The sequence below is a fragment of the Thalassophryne amazonica genome, chromosome 18 (genome assembly GCF_902500255.1).
Source record: "Thalassophryne amazonica chromosome 18, fThaAma1.1, whole genome shotgun sequence".
In the NCBI taxonomy this organism is placed as follows: domain Eukaryota; kingdom Metazoa; phylum Chordata; class Actinopteri; order Batrachoidiformes; family Batrachoididae; genus Thalassophryne; species Thalassophryne amazonica.
The window spans coordinates 39,504,627-39,525,239 of record NC_047120.1 but is presented as its reverse complement, the minus strand read 5'-3'; the positions used below and the strand labels follow the sequence as shown (position 1 = coordinate 39,525,239).

At 44.8% G+C, this 20,613-nt stretch overlaps 1 protein-coding gene across 6 annotated transcripts in view; it reads left to right on the top strand.

The window, feature by feature from the left end:
• The window catches only part of tanc2b (tetratricopeptide repeat, ankyrin repeat and coiled-coil containing 2b), a 381,104-nt gene that overhangs the window by 217,917 nt on the left and 142,574 nt on the right, over positions 1–20,613 (top strand). For all 6 annotated transcript variants that reach the window (XM_034193361.1, XM_034193366.1, XM_034193364.1 and 3 more), the window contains one exon: positions 10,158–10,229. The gene's annotated coding sequence lies outside the window, so the exon portion shown is untranslated. Of the gene's footprint in view, positions 1–10,157; positions 10,230–20,613 lie in introns of those variants that run through there.

Genomic DNA, 20,613 nt, shown 5'->3' with positions numbered 1-20,613 from the left:
AAGTAACCAACTGTGTGCCACAGCCAGATGATACAAGGGTGTCCTTTTGGTCTTCTCCAGCCGCTGGGGTCCTCATCAGTGAAGGACCTACTGTAACGGTCACCAGCCTTCCTGAACTGTAATACCACAAGTGGTCACAGGAGGCTCTTGTAGTGCTCTCAACACTGACGGCATAATTCACTTTCTTATAAGTGTTCTGTTAGGTGCTATGTTGTGATTCATGTAATAGTAGCGGTCCTTTTAAGAGCTCGGGTGACGTGTTCTGTTTCCGGCTTTTCTGTTGGCGCGCGGCGCCATGTTTGTAGTCTGATAAACGCGCGGCGCCATGTTTGTAGTCTGATAAACGCGCGGTGCCATGTTTGTAGTCTGTTAAAAAACGCGACTGAGTCTTAATGAGAAAAGTTTCGGCTCGTCTTTTCGCCAAAAGACAACTTCTACACTGGTGACCCCGACGTTTGTTTACTGGACGTATCCAGATCGCCATGACCGCCAACGCTGTGTCTCTCAAGCTCCCCGAATTCTGGGAATCTTCTGCTTCAGCCTGGTTCATTCAGACTGAGGCACAGTTTGCCTTCCGTCTGATCACCACTGACGAAACTAAATACTACTACTTGGTATCTGCCCTCGGAAGTTCTACGGCATCGAGAGTGGTGAGCCTTCTTAAACGTCCTCCTCTGACGGAAAAGTATGAAACTCTGAAGGAATACTTACTTCAAACATTCGAACTGTCTGACGCTGAGAGGGCCAATAGGCTTTTCTGTCTTCAAGGGCTCGGTGACAGTAAGCCCTCAGAGCTAATGGACAGAATGCTCGACCTGCTGGGCGACAACAAGCCAGATTTCCTTTTCCGCCACCTTTTCCTACGCCAACTGCCTGCTCATGTGAGAGCTGCTTTGGCCAACACTGCCAGCACTGATTGCAGAGCACTGGCTGCTGAGGCTGACAAGTGTTTCCTGGCGAGTCAGCAGCCCTGCGCAGCCGTCCTTCTCCCTGCTGGTACTGTATCAGAGGTACCGGGTGATCATATGCTCATCGCAGCAGCAGCCCCGCGTCGGCAGCAGTCTTCAGGTGTGTGCTTCTACCATGCCAGGTTTGGCCCCAAGGCCAAACGATGCCACTCTCCATGCAGCTTCAGTGGAGTGGGAAACGCCAAGGCCGGCGCTCACTAGTGGCCGTGAGCGTCGGCCATGCCGGCAGGCTGCTCTTCATCCACGACTCCATCTCTGGCCGACGCTTCCTCTGCGACACGGGCACAGCGGAGTCTACTGCCTGCTTCACAGGTGGACGTGGTAGCTGATACACACGGCCCCCCCATGGAAGCCGCCAATGGTAGCCCCATCGGTACGTACGGCACAAGGCATGTTGAACTGTGTTTTGGGGGCCAACGCTTTAGCTGGGACTTTGTGACCGCCAAAGTAGCCGTTCCCCTCTTAGGGTCAGATTTTTTGTGTGCATATGGACTGTTGGTGGATGTTAAAAATCAGCGCTTGATCGACGCCGTCACTTTCTGTTCGTATGTATGCGCCCTCAGCGACTCTGATGCACTGCACCTCTCCAGCCTGCTCTCTGTCACGGACAGTTTCCAGCATCTGCTCGCCGAGTTCCCAGCACTCACACAGCCCACCTTCTCCTCTTCCACAGCCAAGCACGGTGTCGAGCATCACATTGACACCACTGGCCCGCCTGTATATACCCGCGCTCGATGCCTCGAGCCGAACAAGCTTGCCGTGGCCAAGACAGAGTTCGAGTCCATGGAGCGCCTGGGGATTGTTCGTCGCTCCAACAGTCCTTGGGCCTCCCCCCTACACCTCGTCCCCAAGCCGGGGGGGGAGAGGCTGGCGTCCTTGTGGGGACTACCAACGGCTCAACGACGCGACAACGCCTGACTGCTACCCAGTGCCGCACATCCAGGATTTTTCAGTGCACCTGGCTGGTAAGGTCATTTTTTTCGAAGGTGGACCTGATCAGAGGATACCATCAAGTGCCCGTACACCCTCTCGACATCCCAAAAACAGCTGTAATCACGCCGTTTGGTTTGTTTGAGTTCCTGCGCACCCTGTTTGGGCTCAAGAATGCTGCTCAAACTTTCCAGCGGCTCATGGACTCTGTGTTACGGGATCTGCCTTTCATGTTTGTATACCTTGACGACATCCTGGTGGCCAGTTCATCACCTTCAGAGCACCTTCGCACTCTGTTCGAGCGACTTACCAAGCACGGGCTCATCATCAATTCAGCCAAGTGCGAGTTCGGCCTGTCCACCATAGACTTTCTGGGGCACAGAGTCACAAAGGACGGGGTCGTTCCTCTTCCATCAAAAGTGGAGGCCATCACCACTTTCCCACGCCCAGTCACTGTCAAAGCCTTACAGGAGTTCCTAGGCATGGTTAACTTCTACCACCATTTTCTCCCCAGGGCCACCCAAATTATGCGACCCTTGTACGAGGCTCTGAAAGGCGGCAAGCCTAAGCACACTGTGGGCTGGAGCCCGGAAAGAGACTAGGCTTTTGTGGACGCTAAGACAGCCCTGGCTAAGGCCGCCATGTTGGCCCATCCCGCCTCCTCCGCCCCAATCGCACTTACCACGGACGCCTCAGACTACGCGGTCGGTGCGGTTTACGAGCAATGGGTGGGTAATGCCTGGCAGGCTCTCGCCTTTTTCAGCATGCAGTTGCGTACCAGTGAACGGAAGTATAGCACCTTCGATCGGGAGCTACTTGGGGTGTACCTCGCCATCCGACACTTTTCGTTCACTGCTGGAGGGACGCCAGTTCACCGTTTTTGTGGACCACAAGCCTCTGACTTTCACCATGTCCAAAGTCACTCAGCCATGGTCAGGCAGGCAACAGCGACAGCTGACTTACATTTCGGAGTTCACGACGAACATTGCACACCTTTCTGGAAAGCACAACCATGTCGCAGATTGCCTCTCCCGCACTGTTGCGGGGGCGGTCCACCTTGGCTTGGACTACGACAGCATGGCAGCAGAGCAGGCCACAGACCCAGACGTGCAGGCTTGCCGTTCATCCGTTACTGGGCTGCAACTGCAGGATGTGGCATTTGGCGACGCTGGCACCACTCTGCTTTGCGACGTCTCCATGGGCTCTCCTAGGCCTGTTGTACCTGCGAAGTGGAGGCGACCTGTTTTTGACACCATCCATGGCCTCTCAGACCCTGGAACCAAGGCCTCACAATGGCTGGTGGCAGCCAAGTTTGTGTGGCACAGTCTTAAAAAGGACGTGAGAGACTGGGCGAACACCTGCGTGGAGTGCCAACGTGCCAAAGTACACCGCCACACCAAAGCGCCACTAGAACAGTTTCAAGTGCCAGAACAACGTTTCGACCATGTCAACATCGACCTAGTTGGCCCACTTCCACCCTTGCAGGGTTACACTCATGTGCTCACTATGGTCGACAGGACCACACGGTGGGCAGAGGCTGTTCCACTGTCATCTATAACATCGGCTGATGTGGCACGGGCATTTATTGGCACCTGGGTGTCCCGTTTTGGCACCCCATCAGACATTTCCTCGGACCGGGGCATTCAGTTTACCTCTGAACTTTGGAACGCTGTCGCAGGAAGCTTGGGAGTTAAACTCCACTGCACCACGGCCTACCACCCCCAGAGTAATGGCCTCTGCGAACGTTTTCACAGGTCAATGAAGGCCTCCCTGCGTGTTAGCCTGAAGGACAGTTCCTGGGCTGACAAGCTCTTATGGGTCATGCTGGGCATCAGGACAGCACCGAAGGAAGACCTTCAGGCCTCCTCCGCAGAGCTGGTCTATGGTCAGCCACTACGGGTCCCCGGGGATTTCGTCCCTAACACCACGACCCCTTGGTCAGCCACATCCCAGCGCTCCAGCCTGTTGGATAATGCCAGGCTGTTTGCTCCACTTCCTACTTCCTGTCACGGTTTGCCGAACTCTCACGTCCCCAGTAGCCTACAGTCTGCTGGCTATGTCTTCATTCGAGCAGATGGTCACCACAGACCTCTCCGTCCGCCTTACGAGGGCCCTTTCCGTGTTGTGGAAACTGGGGACAAGCACTTTGTGGTAGACATTGGGGGCAAACCGGAGTGTATATCTGTGGACCGCCTTAAGCCAGCTCACCTAGGTCTGGCCACGCCAGTTGAGTTGGCGCAACCCCCAAAACGAGGACGGCCTCTGACTAGGCCCCCTTTTCCTGTTCCCCCTGCAGACAGCCACTGAGGGGGCGGTTCCGCCTTCTCCCATACGGCGGAGCCGCACTGGACGTTTGATTTGCCCCCCACGCCGTTGATACATTCTTTTTTGTTCAGGTGTCCTGTTAAAGTGAATTCTGGGGGGGCATGTGTAGTGCTCTCAACACTGACGGCATAATTCACTTTCTTATAAGCGTTCTGTTAGGTGCTATGTTGTGATTCATGTAATAGTAGTGGTCCCTTTAAGAGCTCGGGTGACGTGTTCTGTTTCCGGCTTTTCTGTTGGCGCGCGGCACCATGTTTGTAGTCCGTTAAAAAATGCGCAGTGCCATGTTTGTAGTCTGTTAAAAAACGTGACTCAAAGAGTCTTAATGAGAAGTTTCGGCTCGTCTTTTCACCAAAAGACAACTTCTACACTCTTGAGTAATGTGAACAGTCAGGTGCATAAACTTGAAGATTTACACTAACGATAGCTTTGTCCATGTATTTGTTAGCCACTGTCTGGCATTTGTTTGGTGATGCTCTGGGTTGTTTTTTATTGTCATTAAAGTGGAGCCCTTGTGGAAAACTCAGCATTGCCTGTTGACTCATCAACACCTATCTGGAAGATAATCTGTTAGCCGAGGCTATACGTGTACATGCCTGATCATGCCCAGAGAAATGCATCATATGTCCAAAATGTCGTAGCTGACGAAAAAACAGTGCAAATAATATTCCTCACCTGAGTCTCCCAAGGAACGTCTCCTATCACACAAAGTAATTTCATTGAACTTCTGAAGAGATCCAGTACCAAAGACATCCAGTTGTCACTGGTTAACATTAAAGTCTCACAACCATACGGTAAGACGGGAATCATGAGGACCTTAAAGGCTTGGATCTTGGTTTTTCTGCAGTTATCAGCATCACCAAACATCTCTGTCCCAGGTGTGTCCCGTTCTCAAAGACGAAGGATGCACATGAATGCCACTGCCAAGACAGGTGAACATCTCTCCAAGTTCAGTATTTTCACCACAGAGACACTTGTGATGCCCGACACAAAGGCCAAAGAAGTCATTGAAAGCCTGGATTTTAGCCGTGTTCCAGTACAACCACAAAATAAAACACTCCTGATTCCTCACTCAGCTCCTCAAGCACTTCAGTCAGGGGATTCATTGATTCTGCAAAGATTACAGTGTCGAAGCTGAGGTCAGCAAACCTTTCCTCGGCAATAGACACACCTTAGCAGCCGGTTTCCACAAACCCACACAACATCCAGTTTTATGAGGAACTAAAGTAGCATCCACTGTCTGCCTTCATGACTGGAATGAAAATGTATCTGTCTTTCATCAGCAATGCGTCTACGCTTTGCTTGTCCCCTGCTTAATGGGTCATTGATCTATGTGGCACTATGTTGTACCACGATCAGTAGTAACAAGGACACAGTCTGCAATAAAGAACTGAATATTCCGCTTTCTCACTATGAAATGTACCAAAATCCTGAGAGAGAGAGAGAGAGAGAGAGAGACTAAGTTTTTCCAAACCTCAGTGTCAATTTATATTTTAATTGAAGGTTTAACATAGCATTGTCACTTAGTGGGTGGAATTAAATTTAACCTGAAGGAAAGCAGCTTTATTTCCATCCGGGGCCTGAAGCTATGGGTTGGGGTTTTGTCTGCATTACTCACTTGTTCCTTTTTAAAAAAAATTAAGCATTATCACCACACATCTCAAGAGGACAGGGCCAGAGAAACATGCATTCTATTGTAATCTCACTAATCGTTGCGTTATCCCGTCCTCCGGGCTTTTAACATTTAGCATCATATAATGACATTTTGAGCGAGCGAACGTGTCATGCAAGTTCCTGTAAACGTCACCTAAGGTGTTAATCAGATACTGACACATAAGCATAGCAAGTGTGCAGAATCTATTTCTGTGCATCATTGAGATTTCCGCTCATAGCCTCACACTCCACACAAGCACTTGAGCTTTTGGCAGCAGGATTTAATGTGTACACATGATTTTGTCCATAAACATCATTACCCAGACTGACTAAAATGCTTCAATCAATGTGGAATTACATTCATTTCCTCAAAATTCATTCAAGTCCTCGGATTTGTTGGTTCGGTTATTAATTAGAGGTGGCCCCCGTGGCCTCAGTCAGATAAGAGTGCCAAATCCCATGCAGCACACACACACCTTTCCACAATCGTGTCAGTCTCGGAACAGCTCAGTTCTCTCACAATTATGCCCCACGGCTTATTCTATCTGTCCATCGACAAGCTTGATCTTTCACCAGCAAGCCAATCTGCCCGCTGTGTGGCTGCCCACACAAGGCCCCAGTGCTCCGTGAGAATTTGTGATGAGCGAGATAATACTTGAGTATTTGTTTGGGTTTTCTGGGATGATAGCAAGTTCAGTGATTGAAACACAATTCAAGGCTTGCCAAAATATACAGTCCTTCGTTCTCACTGTTGTACTTATCGCACAAAACCTTATGTCAACATAGGACTTTTTTTTGACTGTCGTTAAAAAAAAAACTTGCTTGTGCTTTACCCTTTCCATAAATAATGCAACTTTTTGCTTATTTTTAGTCAGGGTGTATCAGTTCACTGATGCAAATTTTAATAAATTTTAAAGTCATAGATGGTACTACATTGGTAGATGGTTGAGTTAATCTTGTTTTACTGTCCGATATTGGTCAGCGGTGTAACAGGTCAGTGTATCAGTTTGAACTTTATGTTCGGTTCATTGTTTAGTACTGTCAGAAAAGTTCATGCTATTATTGCTAAGCTAACAACAGCTGCTTTCTTCTTCTGGGCTTCTTATATACTGCACTTTCTGCAGCTGTATGTGGTACTTCCCCCAGTGGCGGTCAAAGCCAAGCTGAGGCAGAATCAGTGTTTGCATGCACACGTAAAAACCTGACAAATATCACAGTATGTTAGAGAATATGTATTTTAAGGTAAACAGTCCATTGTATTGTGAGACAAAACATTGTAATTGTAGTTTATTCACTTGTGTTGGATTTGTTTAAACACCACAGGTGACAAATGGCCTGGAATCTTTTGAAAAATTTGTTTGCGAAACAGATCGTTCATAGATCAATCGGTAAATCGAGAGCTTTGCCCCCCTACTCAGCTCTCTCTTCACCACAATGGTCCGATACAGCGACCGCATCACTGCAGACGCTGCACCGATACGTCTGTCGATCTCAGGCTCCTTCCGTCCCTCGCTCGTGAACAAGACCCCGAGATACTTAAACTCTTCCACTTGAGGCAAGAACACTCCACCGACCTGAAGAGGGCAAGGCACCTTTTTCCAGTCGAGAACCATGGCCTTGGATTTGGAGGTGCTGATTTTCATCTTGGACGCTTCACACGCAGCTGCAAACCGCCCCAGTGCAGGCTGAAGGTCCTGATTTGACAAAGCCAACAGAACCACAATCGTCCGCAAACAGCAGAGATGAGATTCTGTGGTTCCCAAACCAGACCCCCTCTACACCCTGGCTGTGCCTAGAAATTCTGTCCATAAAAATAATGAACAGAACCGGTGACAAAGGGCAGCCCTGGCGGAGACCAACGTGCACTGGAAACAGGTTTGGCTTATGACCAGCAATGCGAACCAAGCTCCTGCTGTGGTCATACAGGGACCGGATAGCCCTTAGCAAAGGACCCCGGACCCTGTACTCCCTGAGCACCCCCCACAGGGTGTCCCGAGGGACACGGTCGAACGCCTTCTCCAGATCCACAAAGCACATGTGGACTGGTTGGGCGAACTCCCATGAACCCTCAAGCACCCGATGGCGTGTGTAGAGCTGGTCCAGTGTGCCGCGACCAGGACAAAAACCACACTGCTCCTCCTGAATCCGAGGTTCGACTATCGGTCGAATTCTCCTCTCCAGTACTCTGGAATAGACCTTACCAGGGAGGCTGAGATGTGTGATCATCCTGTAGATGGAAAACACCCTCCGGTCCCCCTTCTTAAACAGGGACCACCACCCCGGTCTGCCAATCCAGAGGTACTGTCCCTGACCACCATGCGATGTTGCAGAGGCGTGTCAACCAAGACAGTCCCACAACATCCAGAGACTTAAGGTACTCAGGACGGATTTCATCCACCCCAGGAGCCTTGCCACCGAGGAGCTTTCTAACCACCTCTGTGACTTCGGCCTGGGTGATGGATGAGTTCAGTGAGATTTACCGATCGATCTATATTCCAACCCTCACCTATGGTCATGAGATTTGGCTCATGACCGAAAGAATGAGAATGCGAGTACAAGTGGCCGAGATGAGTTTCCTCCGCAGGGTGGCTGGGCGCTCCCTTAGAGATAGGGTGAGGAGTTTGGTCACTCGGGAGGAGCTCGGAGTCGATCCGCTGCTCCTCCATGTCAAAAGGAGCCAGCTGAAGTGGCTCGGGCATCTTTTCTGGACGCCTCGCTCGAGAGGTGTTCTTGGCACGTCCCATCGGGAGGAGGCCCGGGGAAGACCCGGGACACACTGGAGGGACTGCGTCTCTCGGCTGGCTTGGGAATGCCTTGGGGTTCCCCCAGAGGAGCTGGGGGGAGGTGTGTGTGGATCGGGAGGTCTGGGCGGCTTTGTTTGAGCTGCTGCCCCCGTGACCCGACTCCGGATAAAGTGGAAAAAAATGGATGGATATCTGCGAAACAGTTGGTTGACGTAATGAGACCTCATTTAGCTCAGCACGTGACGATTTGAAGTTTGTTCCCAAAAGATGTGCTCACAATTATCTTGGTACAGTTATTCCAATACTGTGACTCAGTGTATTCTGATTACATTCTAATATTATATTATTGTAACATAATTTCATGGGTAAAAACATTGTCACACATAAACACAGTGTCTTAATGTGATGGTACGTACTCCAGGTGCCTCTTGTTCTACATCTAGTGGAATTTCCACCCCCACCCTAAATTCTAAATTACACTGGTCAAATTTTTTTTTCTTGCATGGCCTTTGAGAACTGATTTAGGGTCATTTTGGGGTGCTGAATCTGAATCTGAGCTCAGATTTCCTCTATCACATTACATGTTTTTGCAAACTGCATGTTCCTTATTGATGGATTATGCAAAAGTTGCTCATTCACTCACATGCTTTGCGCCACTACTCATGCATAAAAGCAGCTTCAAAAGCATAGTTTTTAAACCAGCTTCATGAAGTGTGAACAAGAGCCATAATATAGTGTCTGGAGCTGAAGAGGTGTGCGAGAATGCAGCTTTTGCTTCAGTGCTTGATACGAGAAATAGGTTTTCATATCTCAAAAACATGACGTGATTGGCAAAAACTTAACACTAGATTCAGATTCAGTACCTCCAAATTACCCAAAATCTGTTGAAAAACTCCATGTAAGAAAAATCACGTTGAACAGTGATGACTTTCCAAATCCTAGTCCGATAGGTTATCACGCTTCACAGTAAATCCTTCGGCATGTTGAACAGCTGCAGATTATAAAACAGCTCCCTGATGATGCTGATGATGCTGGCCAGTGATGTCATGCCCCCCCCCCAACACAGCCTGCCTGCCCTTGAGCATAATTGATCCTTGTATCATGAACAGTATGTGGATCTATTTTGGGGAAACGCCCACTGTTTTGCTGGTCATCCACACTTATTGAGTCATACAGGCTACTTAACTCTGAGCCTGTAGCTGTAATGCAGAAGGAGGTCACTTACCTGCACAGGCAGACCTTGTTTCATTTTCCAGTAGATGGCAAATCGCTTCTTGATTGCATAGTCTAACTATGGGGAGACAGAAGAAGTGGATCGTGGCTGCTCGCTCCCCATTCGCCACCGTACGGTGTCGCCTCGACTCTAGGAGGAAGGGTGTGAAGGGTCTGTGTGTGAGCAGCCTGCTGGGGGTGCTGAGGTTGCACACCTGGTTGATTGGAGAGGAGCTGGCCTCACTACTCCCACGTGCTTCATCCCCACGTTACCATCACCACAGAACTCACTCTCTGTCTTTCTCTTTGTGCTCCTCATCTGCAGATGGTGGAAGTGATGACTTTGCAGAACCTCGCTCGCCCAGTCTAGACCCTCACCTGAGCCACGCCAGCCAAGGTAAGAAGAAAAAAATAAAAGCATTTGCATCATTTTTATACACTAGTGGTTCTTTTTTTAAATGCATCACAGTCGGTGATCTTATGATTGTTTTGCATGTTAAGATCATACACATTTAAGAGGAACTATTTTGACATGAATATTCTCATACATACATATATATTAATGTAATTTTGAGATATGACTACTTTGTTGGTTGGTTTTTGTACAAAGAAATTGATAAAAATTAATCACAAATTGCAGTGTGAAAGCTGATTTGTTTCTGTTGTATCTTAACTTTAGGTTAGACATGTTTGCATCCATAATTAATTTATTTAATTTTGTAGAATGTAGGTACACATAGAATTGTAACAACTTGTAGAATTATTATTTATTTTTTTACAACGTAAATTCTTGCCATTTCAAATCCAAATTCTATTCAAGCCCATGATTCAAAGAATGGAAGAAAATCCTTGTAAGTAATATAAATATGATGGCACGTTTGTTGTCAGCTGTTTGTGTTCTAGTAACCCATACACTTGATTCATTGATATATGCAAATTGGAATTTGATAGTCAAATAATTGCGATGAGTTCTCCTGTGAATATAAATTTGTAATGTTCACATGACCTCAGCCAAGGAATGAAACATTATGTAATTTATTATGCATGATATAGTGTCTTTACGTTAGTATTAGTTGCAAACCCAGAAATTGCTCTTTTCTGTCCAGTAGGTCTGTGATGATCCACTTATCTACTGATGGCATACTCGGGTGCCGATATCATTGTTTTTTTTTTTGTTGTTTTTTGTTTTTTTTGTTTGTTTTTTGGTTGTTGTTTTTTTTTAAGCCACACTAACTTTACATTTCCTCAACATTTTCTGCATCTGCCAGAGGTTGTGAAGTGTGAAGATCAGCTATTTTGTTCAGTCTTTTGAAACCTTCATTTTCCACAGTTTTTATGGAACTCCTATTGATTGCCAGGCTGCAGCAGAGTTTCCTTCTTCTGTTGTACAGAGTGTTTTTCTCAAATAACCTCATTAGAGGTATAACAGAAACAATTCTGTGTTGACATTTTAATCGTTCATGATGTCATATCGTTATATCTCACACCCCGAACTTCTGGTATTTTAGTGCAAAGTGACATGTCACATCTGAGCGTGCAGTCTGATGTCACACATGCATGATGTACTGTGCTCTCTATATTAAGGACCCCTTCACACATAGTGCGAATTTGGTCGATTTGCACATAAAGGGCGCATGAAGCAGGAATCGTATGCAAAACGTAAACTTGTAGCTGCCTCGTACACCTGTTGCTACAACTGTTTGCGCACACCAGCGGCTGAAAGACAGACTGTGCGCTGTGTGAACCCATCAAACCCTCTCGCGGCAGGTGTCTGCAAAATTCCAGGTGACACACTCGGAACATCTAACATCGCTCGCATGGCACTTAGTGTGACTGATCACACATTTTTTATCATCTTGAAAACAGCCTGCAGACAATCACAGTCGAGGTGGATGTGAAATTTGTCTAAGTTTCCCACAAGTGTGGCTTTGCAAACAGACACAGTGACACATTGGTGTTTGTGCTGAACTGACAGGGGGTGTGGCCGCAGACAGGAGCAGCTGTGGGGAGCTGTAGATCTGGACGTCACAGCTGGAGATGGCTGTCCTGCGGCACGCCATCCAGGGCAGGACACACGCGGGGCCGGCTGCACACGCCGACAGCAGATGTGGACATAAGAGCCCATTGCTTCTCATTCATGTCATTTCAGGACTGTACGTCTGTGACCATGGGTCATCTACAGAGGAAAAGACGGATCATATTTGTATTGTCCGCTTGATAAGAGCGGTGATTTTATATGCTGTGTGGTTTTATTAAAAAAATATGTCCATGTGCCTCCTGATATCAGGCAGTTTCCCACAGCTTTCACAGGACAGCGATGGTAGCTCAGTGGTAAAGTTTGTGACTGGCAATCAGAGCTTTTGGTAGGTGTGGGTTCGATTCCCGTGGCTGGCATGTAATTTTAATTTTTTTTATTTTCATAGCAGCTGCACGTTTTGTAACCACATTGTGCAGCTGCTGTGAAAAGCTGCTGTGTTCCCGGGTGCACGCAACCATCGCAGCATGTTCTTTAATTGTTTCTTCACAGCAGCTGGCACTGTTTTCCCGCGGGCATGAACCGTCACACCGGAATTGTGCACACCTGCCCGTCGGCTCGATGTTTCGTGGTGCGCTCATGCGAGCTTTTACAAGGTGAGTTGCCCTGAGTTCTCCATATTCGCACTATGTATGAAGGGGCCCTAAAATACTACCTGAGCACTGTAGTAGTACTTTGTTTGCTAGCCTCTTAGATTAACAGAGTCTGCTGTGCAGCTATGAGATGCAGAAGTGTAATACAAATCAGAAATTTTCTAATGAGTTTATAAGTTTAGAAAAGATATTTTCCAGCCATAAATGGACTGCATTTATATCGCGATTTTCCATCTGACGCTTTACACATCAATGCCTCACATTCACCCCGATGTCAGGCTGTTGCCATGCAAGGCGCCCAGCACACACCGGTAGTAAATAGGGGATTAAGGACTAGCCATAACTTCTCAGGTCCTGTGTCCAGGTACCATGTTTTTTATTTTTTAAATAAAGGTATCAGCATCTTTTTCAGCAGCTTTAAATGCGCTGCACCCAGTGTCTTTTTATTTTTGTAACAGAGTGTGTCACCTTTTCACTCAGAACTTTTCAGAAAAGCACAGTGACATCACTGCAGCGCCTTTTCAGGCAATTAATCAGATGCAGCAGAACTTTTCATCCTCATGGAAGGAGAACTTTTTTGCCATTTCTGTCTATGGTCAGCTGATACCACAAAAACTATCACAATAGAGACAAAAAACCCATATATCTGTTGTAGGAGATTGGAGAGACACTATGTTCCTGCTCAGGGTGAGTGCTTTTATCAGTGAACATTATAAGGTAGTCGTTAGCTGTTTGTTGTTGTCATAGAAACAAAGGAGCAGTGCTTTTTCACAAAGCATAGAGATGAGGTGCTGGAATGAAGCATTTATTGGACCCTACGTCAGCGCTTTTTTTAAATTTTATTTTTTTATATAAACCAGAAAAATACACTATACGGACACAGGGCTTACTTCCCACAGTACATTACATCTCTGATGGCAGTCTTTGTTGAGTGAATTTCTTCTTCTTCTTAAATGTTTTTGTTTTTTCTTAATGCACACCAACTCTTTTTATTTGCTTTACAGCAGAATATTTTATGGCTGCTGGGAAAGAACAGTGTGACTTTTATATCCTTGTAATTTTGTCTGTAAATTTGAGTTACCCCTCATGAAATGGGCTGCACACAACAGGGAAAAGGCAGTGGCAGACTTTTTGTTTTCTTTTAATCAACAGCAGGAATGGCAGTGCTGTGAAAGAATGTTTCTAGCAATTATTATTCTTGCAACCTTGTTTTGAGCCGAACACCTTAATGAGGAGGTGCTTGCATGTGTTTATTTCGAGGCTTTTAAACATGTCTCTCATCACCAGGCTAAAATAAAACACCACAATTTCCTCCTCCAATGCTTTTGTTCTCTGGGTTTGCTGGATGTTAATGCTGACATGTGGCTTTGCAGCCCACTTAACTCTATCACACCTTTTACATAAGATTTGACACAACCGTAGTTACATTTTCCAACAGTAATGATGTATTATCGGTGTTGTCAGTCTGTTTACATGTAAAGCCGTTGTTATATCTGTGTGTGTCCTGGAGAGGTTCACCATGTTGATCGGTATTAATCAACACAAGTTGGGAAAGGATAGATAAACTCATGTCAGTTTGATTGCGGTGGAGTTAGTGATTATCACGCAAGTATTTTTTTTTTCTGTCAGGAACCCAACCACAACCTAATGGGACACATGTGGACAGGGCGTTTGAAGATTTAATCAATTTCTTTAACTTAACTGATTAATTAGATGTTTCACAGAAGTCCATATGTGAGCATCTTACACTGTGAGACATGCCTGCTTCGTCTCTCTACACACTGTGCAGAACAGCCATATGTTCTGTGGGAGAGAAATGCACACCGTTAAAAGTGCTCTAAATAGCATTTTATACATTCTTATTGCAGCCAACAATTATTTTCTTTGTAAATATTTAATGGCTTAATGGTGTCCCGTTCAGAGACTGCTGTGTGTGTTTTAATTTGAGCATTCCTGTTCCTTCTTTACTTTGCCAGTCAGTAGTTGTCACTGCATAGCTGTCATTCAAGATGGTGGACAGCAGCAACTTTCTATAAATTCATCCCAAAATCCAAGTTCAGAAGTTAAAAAAGACATCTGACCAAAAATATAATCATGCTAGAATCAATATACATGTGGATTTTCCCACACAGTGAGCCGCTGAAATTCAAAAATTCTAAATTTGCTCATTTTATAGCGCCAATTCACGACGAGGTCGCCTCAAGGCGCTTCACACAGCACAGCTTGAAAAAGCAGAACAAAATGAATTAAAAATTTAAAAGCATATAAAACATAAAAAAGCAAAAAGAAATAAAAGAAACACACAATAACATAAAATACTAGTGATAAAACAGGGGAAAAAAGATGTTTTCAGTCTAGATTTAAAAATCTCTGCAGAGTCCAACTGCTACTGCATTCCTTCGGCTCCATCGGGTGCGGGCGCTGCAAGTGTTTTGATCCTAAGTTGCTGGTGCAGGTGCAACATCTTATTGCTGGAAATCATTTATAGCACCTTTAAGTCATTATTTGTTGGAAAACATCAGTCCATTTGCATTTAAAGCAGCGGGCTCAGAAACAGGTTTCTCTTTAGAGATCTGAAATTGATGTCTGGTACTATTTGCTTCACGTTTTTAAGACATCAGCATGCTGAGAAAGTGAGTGTGGCTCCTTTCACACCACCCTGTTTAGTCTATCTTAGGGGGACTCTGGTGCATCTATTCTAATATTTTGGTTTATTTGGGGAGGTGTGAACTCGCATGGTTTGATAGAAAAGCTGGAACTCAGTCTGTCTAAGTGAACTGTGGTCTCCTGTTGAGCCAACAGCCGAATTTCTGAGCTCCATGTGAGCACTGCACATTGTATTAAATGTTTTGCTGTCAGACGCTAAAGACTGAGTCGAAGTTTGACTTAATAGCTCAGTCGCATTTGCTCAGACAATCACAAATCTGCACAGCTTGCAAAAAACCCATAAAAAGATTGTGTCCCCATGAACTACCAATCGAGTTCCACTTTCCAGAAGAAGACGAACACTGTGAGATCAGCTTCTGTTTACAGACACAATTGTCAAACTTGAGGGCTTTGTTTTCACACCAGCCAGACGCAGGCAAACTCAATGCAAGTATTGAGATTAAGCAGTTACAGGTAGCATAGCTCTAATTCTTGCACTTCAGTTTAACAGGCTCCAGAACGAATAGAGCGCTCTTGTTGTTTGCCTTGCGGCTGCTCGTGTTTTTGTTCAGGGTTGCCACAGCGGCTCCAGCACAGAATCGGCATTAGGAATTGGCACAGGTTTTTATACCGGATGCACTTCCTCACACAACTCCGTTTTACCTGGAGAAACATGCACGGCACCTGCTCTTCAGAAGTGGTCACCCATCTACAACCCCTGGCAAAAAATTATGGAATTACCGGCCTCGGAGGATGTTCATTCAGTTGTTTAAATTTTGTAGAAAAAAACAGATCACAGACATGACACAAAACTAAAGTCATTTCAAATGGCAACTGTTCTGGCTTTAAGAAACGCTATAAGAAATCAGGACAAAAATTGCGGCAGTCAGTAACGGTTACTTTTTTAGACCAAGCAGAGGGGAAAAAAAAAAAAAGGAATCACTCAATTCTGAGGAAAAAATTATGGAATCATGAAAAAACAAAAGAACGCTCCAACACATCACTAGTATTTTGTTGCACCACCTCTGGCTTTTATAACAGCTTGCAGTCTCTGAGGCATGGACTTAATGAGTGACAAACAGTACTCTTCATCAATCTGCAAGGAATGTTTTCACAGTTTTGCTTTATGGCAAGATGCATTATCATCTTGAAAAATGATTTCATCATCCCCAAATATCCTTTCAATTGATGGGATAGAAAAGTATCCAAATATCAACGTAAACTTGTGCATTTATTGATTGATGTAATGACAGTCTCTCCCCAGTGCCTTTACCTGACATGCAGCCCCATATTATCAATGACTGTGGAAATTTACATGTTCTCTTCAGGCAGTCATCTTTATAAATCTCATTGGAACGGCACCAAACAAAAGTTCCAGCATCATCACCTTGCCCAATGCAGATTTGAGATTCATCACTGAATATGACTTTCATGCAGTCAACCACAGCCCACAATTGCTTTTCCTTAGCCCACTGTAACCTTGTTTTTTTCTGTTTAGGTGTTAATGATGGCTTTTGTTTAGCATTTCTGTATGTAAATCCCATTTCCTTTAGGCAGTTTCTTACAGTTCGGTCACAGACGTTGACTCCAGTTTCCTCCCATTCGTTCCTCATTTGTTTTGTTGTGCATTTTCGATTTTTGAGACATACTGCTTTAAGTTTTCTGTATTGACGCTTTGATGTCTTCCTTGGTCTACCAGTATGTTTGCCTTTAACAACCTTCCCATGTTGTTTGTATTTGGTCCAGAGTTTAGACACAGCAGACTGTGAACAACCAACATCTTTTGCAACATTGCGTGATGATTTACCCTCTTTTAAGAGTTTGATAATCCTCTCCTTTGTTTCAATTGACATCTCTCATGTTGGAGCCATGTTTCATGTCAGTCCACTTGGTGCAACAGCTCTCCAAGGTGTGATCACTCCTTTTTAGATGCAGATTAACGAGCAGATCTGATTTGATGTAGGTGTTAGTTTTGGGGATGAAAATTTACAGGGTGATTCCATAATTTATTCCTCAGAATTGAGTGAGTCCATATTTTTTTCCCTCTGCTTGGTCTAAAAAAGTAACCGTTACTGACTGCCACAATTTTTTTTTCTTGATTTCTTATAGTGTTTCTTAAAGCCAGAAAGTTGCCATTTGAAATCACTTTAGTTTTGTGTCATGTCTGTGATCTGCTTTTTTTCTATAAAATTAAACAACTGAATGAACATCCTCCAGGCCGGGTAGATTCCATAATTTTTGCCAGTGGTTGTAAGTGCTAACCAGGAACAACCCTGCTTAGTTTGTGAAATCTAACGGGGTCAGGCATTACACAGAGGAGACTGGCTGCAGGGCATAAACCAGCGTTTCTGGTTAGTAATGGGGTCATTTTGCTCATATGTGGCTTCTACTTACAGTAATGTTCAGAATAATAGTCGTGCTATGTGACTATAAAGATTAATCCAGGTTTTGAGTATATTTCTTATTGTTACATGGGAAACAAGGTACTAGTAGATTCAGTAGATTCTCACAAATCCAACAAGACCAAGCATTCATGATATGCACACTCTTAAGGCTATGAAATTGGGCTATTAGTAAAAAAAAAAGTAGAAAAGGGGGTGTTCACAATAATGGTAGCATCTGCCGTTGATGGTACAAACTCAGAACTATTATGTTCAAACTGCTTTTTTTTAGCAATCCTGTGAATCACTAAACTAGTATTTAGTTGTATAACCACAGTTTTTCATGATTTCTTCACATCTGCGCGGCATTAATTTTGTTGGCTGGAACCAAGATTTTGCTGGTTGACTCGTGTGCTTGGGGTCATTGTCTTGTTGAAACACCTATTTCAAGGGCATGTTCTCTTCAGCATAAGGCAACATGATCTCTTCAAGTATTTTGACATATCCAAACTGATCCATGATACCTGGTATGCGATATATAGGCCCAACACCATAGTAGGAGAAACATGCCCATATCATGATGCTTGCACCACCATGCTTCACTGTCTTCACTGTGAACTGTGGCTTGAATTCAGAGTTTGGGGGTCATCTCAAAAACTGTCTGCGGCCCTTGGACCCAAAAAGAACAATTTTACTCTCATCAATCCACAAAATATTCCTCCATTCCTCTTTAGGCCAGTTGATGTGTTCTTAGGCAAATTGTAACCTCTTCTGCACATGTCTTTTAACAGAGGGACTTTGTGGGGAATTCTTGCAAATAAATTAGCTTCACACAGGCGTCTTCTAACTGTCACAGCACTTACAGGTAGCTCCAGACTGTCTTTGATCATCTGGAGCTGATCAATGGGTAAGCCTTTGCCATTCTGGTTATTCTTCTATCCATTTTGATGGTTGTTTTCTGTTTTCTTCCATGTGTCTCTGTTTTTTTTTGTCCATTTTAAAGCATTGGAGATCATTGTAGATGAACAGCCTATAATTTTTTGCACCTGCGTATAGGTTTTCCCCTCTCCAATCAACTTTTTAATCAAACTACGCTGTTCTTCTTAACCATGTCTTGAACGTCCCATTTTCCTCAGGCTTTCAAAGAGAAAAGCATCTTCAACAGGTGCTGGCGTCATCCTTAAATAGGGGACACCTGATTCACACCTGTTTGTTCCACAAAATTGACGACTCACTGACTGAATGCCACACTACTATTATTGTGAACACCCCCTTTTCTACTTTTTTTACTAATAGCCCAATTTCATAGCCTTAAGAGTGTGCATATCATGAATGCTTGGTCTTGTTGGATTTGTGAGAATCTACTGAATCTACTGGTATCTTGTTTCCCATGTAACAATAAGAAATATACTCAAAACCTGGATTAATCTTTTTAGTCACATAGCACTACTATTATTCTGAACACTACTGTATATTGTTGGTTCCACTTCGAAATATTGCTTCGTGAAAGCAAACTGAACAGGGGGAAACGTGTAAACGTGACATTTTAGTCTCCGGAGCAGAAACAAACCATGTGTAGCTGTGAAAGTGTTTTAAAATGACATATTTCAAGCTGCAGCCAATTGTTCCACCAGTGTCTTGAAAATATGAGTCTCACAATGACAATAGTGACATTTGGTGGCATTAATAATGTATAACATTTCATTTGAACTGTATTGCAAGTTTTAATATTAGTGTACATTAAATTACATTGTTTTACATTGTAATTGTGGTCCTTTGTTGCTGATAATTGCTACGGGGATACTAAATTTTCCTCTGATATTCACACCTGGCTGTGAAAGATACTTTCCTTGCTTGGCGACGTCTCTGCTGTCTCATCTGATATATTGTTTATCATTGCAGTGATATTTGGCGCGGCGCACTGCTGGATCCACATGACGTGGGTGTGATTGGACCTTGCATGGGTGCAGCTTTCTGAATTTTATCACAGCAGTGATTTGCCACCATTGCAGCCGTCTGCCGCTTCCATCGGGACGTGTCATGGACTGGTGTCTGATAATGGCTTTGTGTCTCACTGTTGCGGCTGCTATCTAGTGCAAGACTTTTTCTTGACCAGTTGATTTTGCAGCTCCGTCTGCAGGGACATGGGGTGTCGGAGCTTATTCGCAAAATGGATGGAATGGATGCTGTGTTTTGCACACAGCTGGCTGCTTTGAGTCCACCGGGTAATGCACGTGTGAAGTCTTTTAAAACAAGCTGTAGGTTGTCATAATTTGTTCGTTTTGAAACTAAGGAGAAAAAAAAAAACAGGTGTATGAGCAAAGGAGAGTGTTTGTGCTTTGTCTGCAGTTAGTGCTGATTGTGTGATGTTCTTATAAAGTAAAATGTTTTGAACATGACCGCACCCTTTTTCTTGTTTCTGTAAACATTTGTTCTGGGCAGGATGCGTCGTCATTGTGTACATCTCAGTAGATATTGTATTATTTTGGAGCTTACGGGGATCAGTGAGGCTGAAACGTGTTACAATGAAGTAAAATGACACGTGTTGCCTGCAGGTGTTCTCTGTTCTCAGTTAGATTACTGATACCAGTATCTGGGTTACTCCAAGCTGAGATGCTGTTTTGTCCATCATTGGAGATTAGACACGGAGGTGATGCATTCTAAATGAACATGTCTCTAAAAAACACCTCGTTTTGGTGCCTGTTGCTTTAAATGGAATTGAGGTGCTGCTTGCAAACCCCCTCTCACCTGAGAAGAAGTCATATTCTCCTTATACAAGGTGCATTCAAAACATATCCAGTCTTAGCCTTGAAAAATACAATGTACTCACCTGGGGGTCTGAAAACCTAATCCCCTTTCAAGTAGTCTCTTTGGGACTGCACACACTTCTCCCAGCAGTTCTGCCATTGTTGGAAGCATTTCTGGAATGCCTCTTTTGGAATGGTGTCCAGCCGGACCATTTGCATGATGTCTTCTTACAACTCAGAGTGCCTTTTAGTGTTATTTGGATTGTGGCAAAAAGCCAAAAATCAGAGGGAGCCATGTCGAGAGAGTAGAGACACTGATGAATCACAGGGGTTTTTTGTTCGGCCAGGAAAGCCTGAATCAGCTGAGCAGAATTGGCGG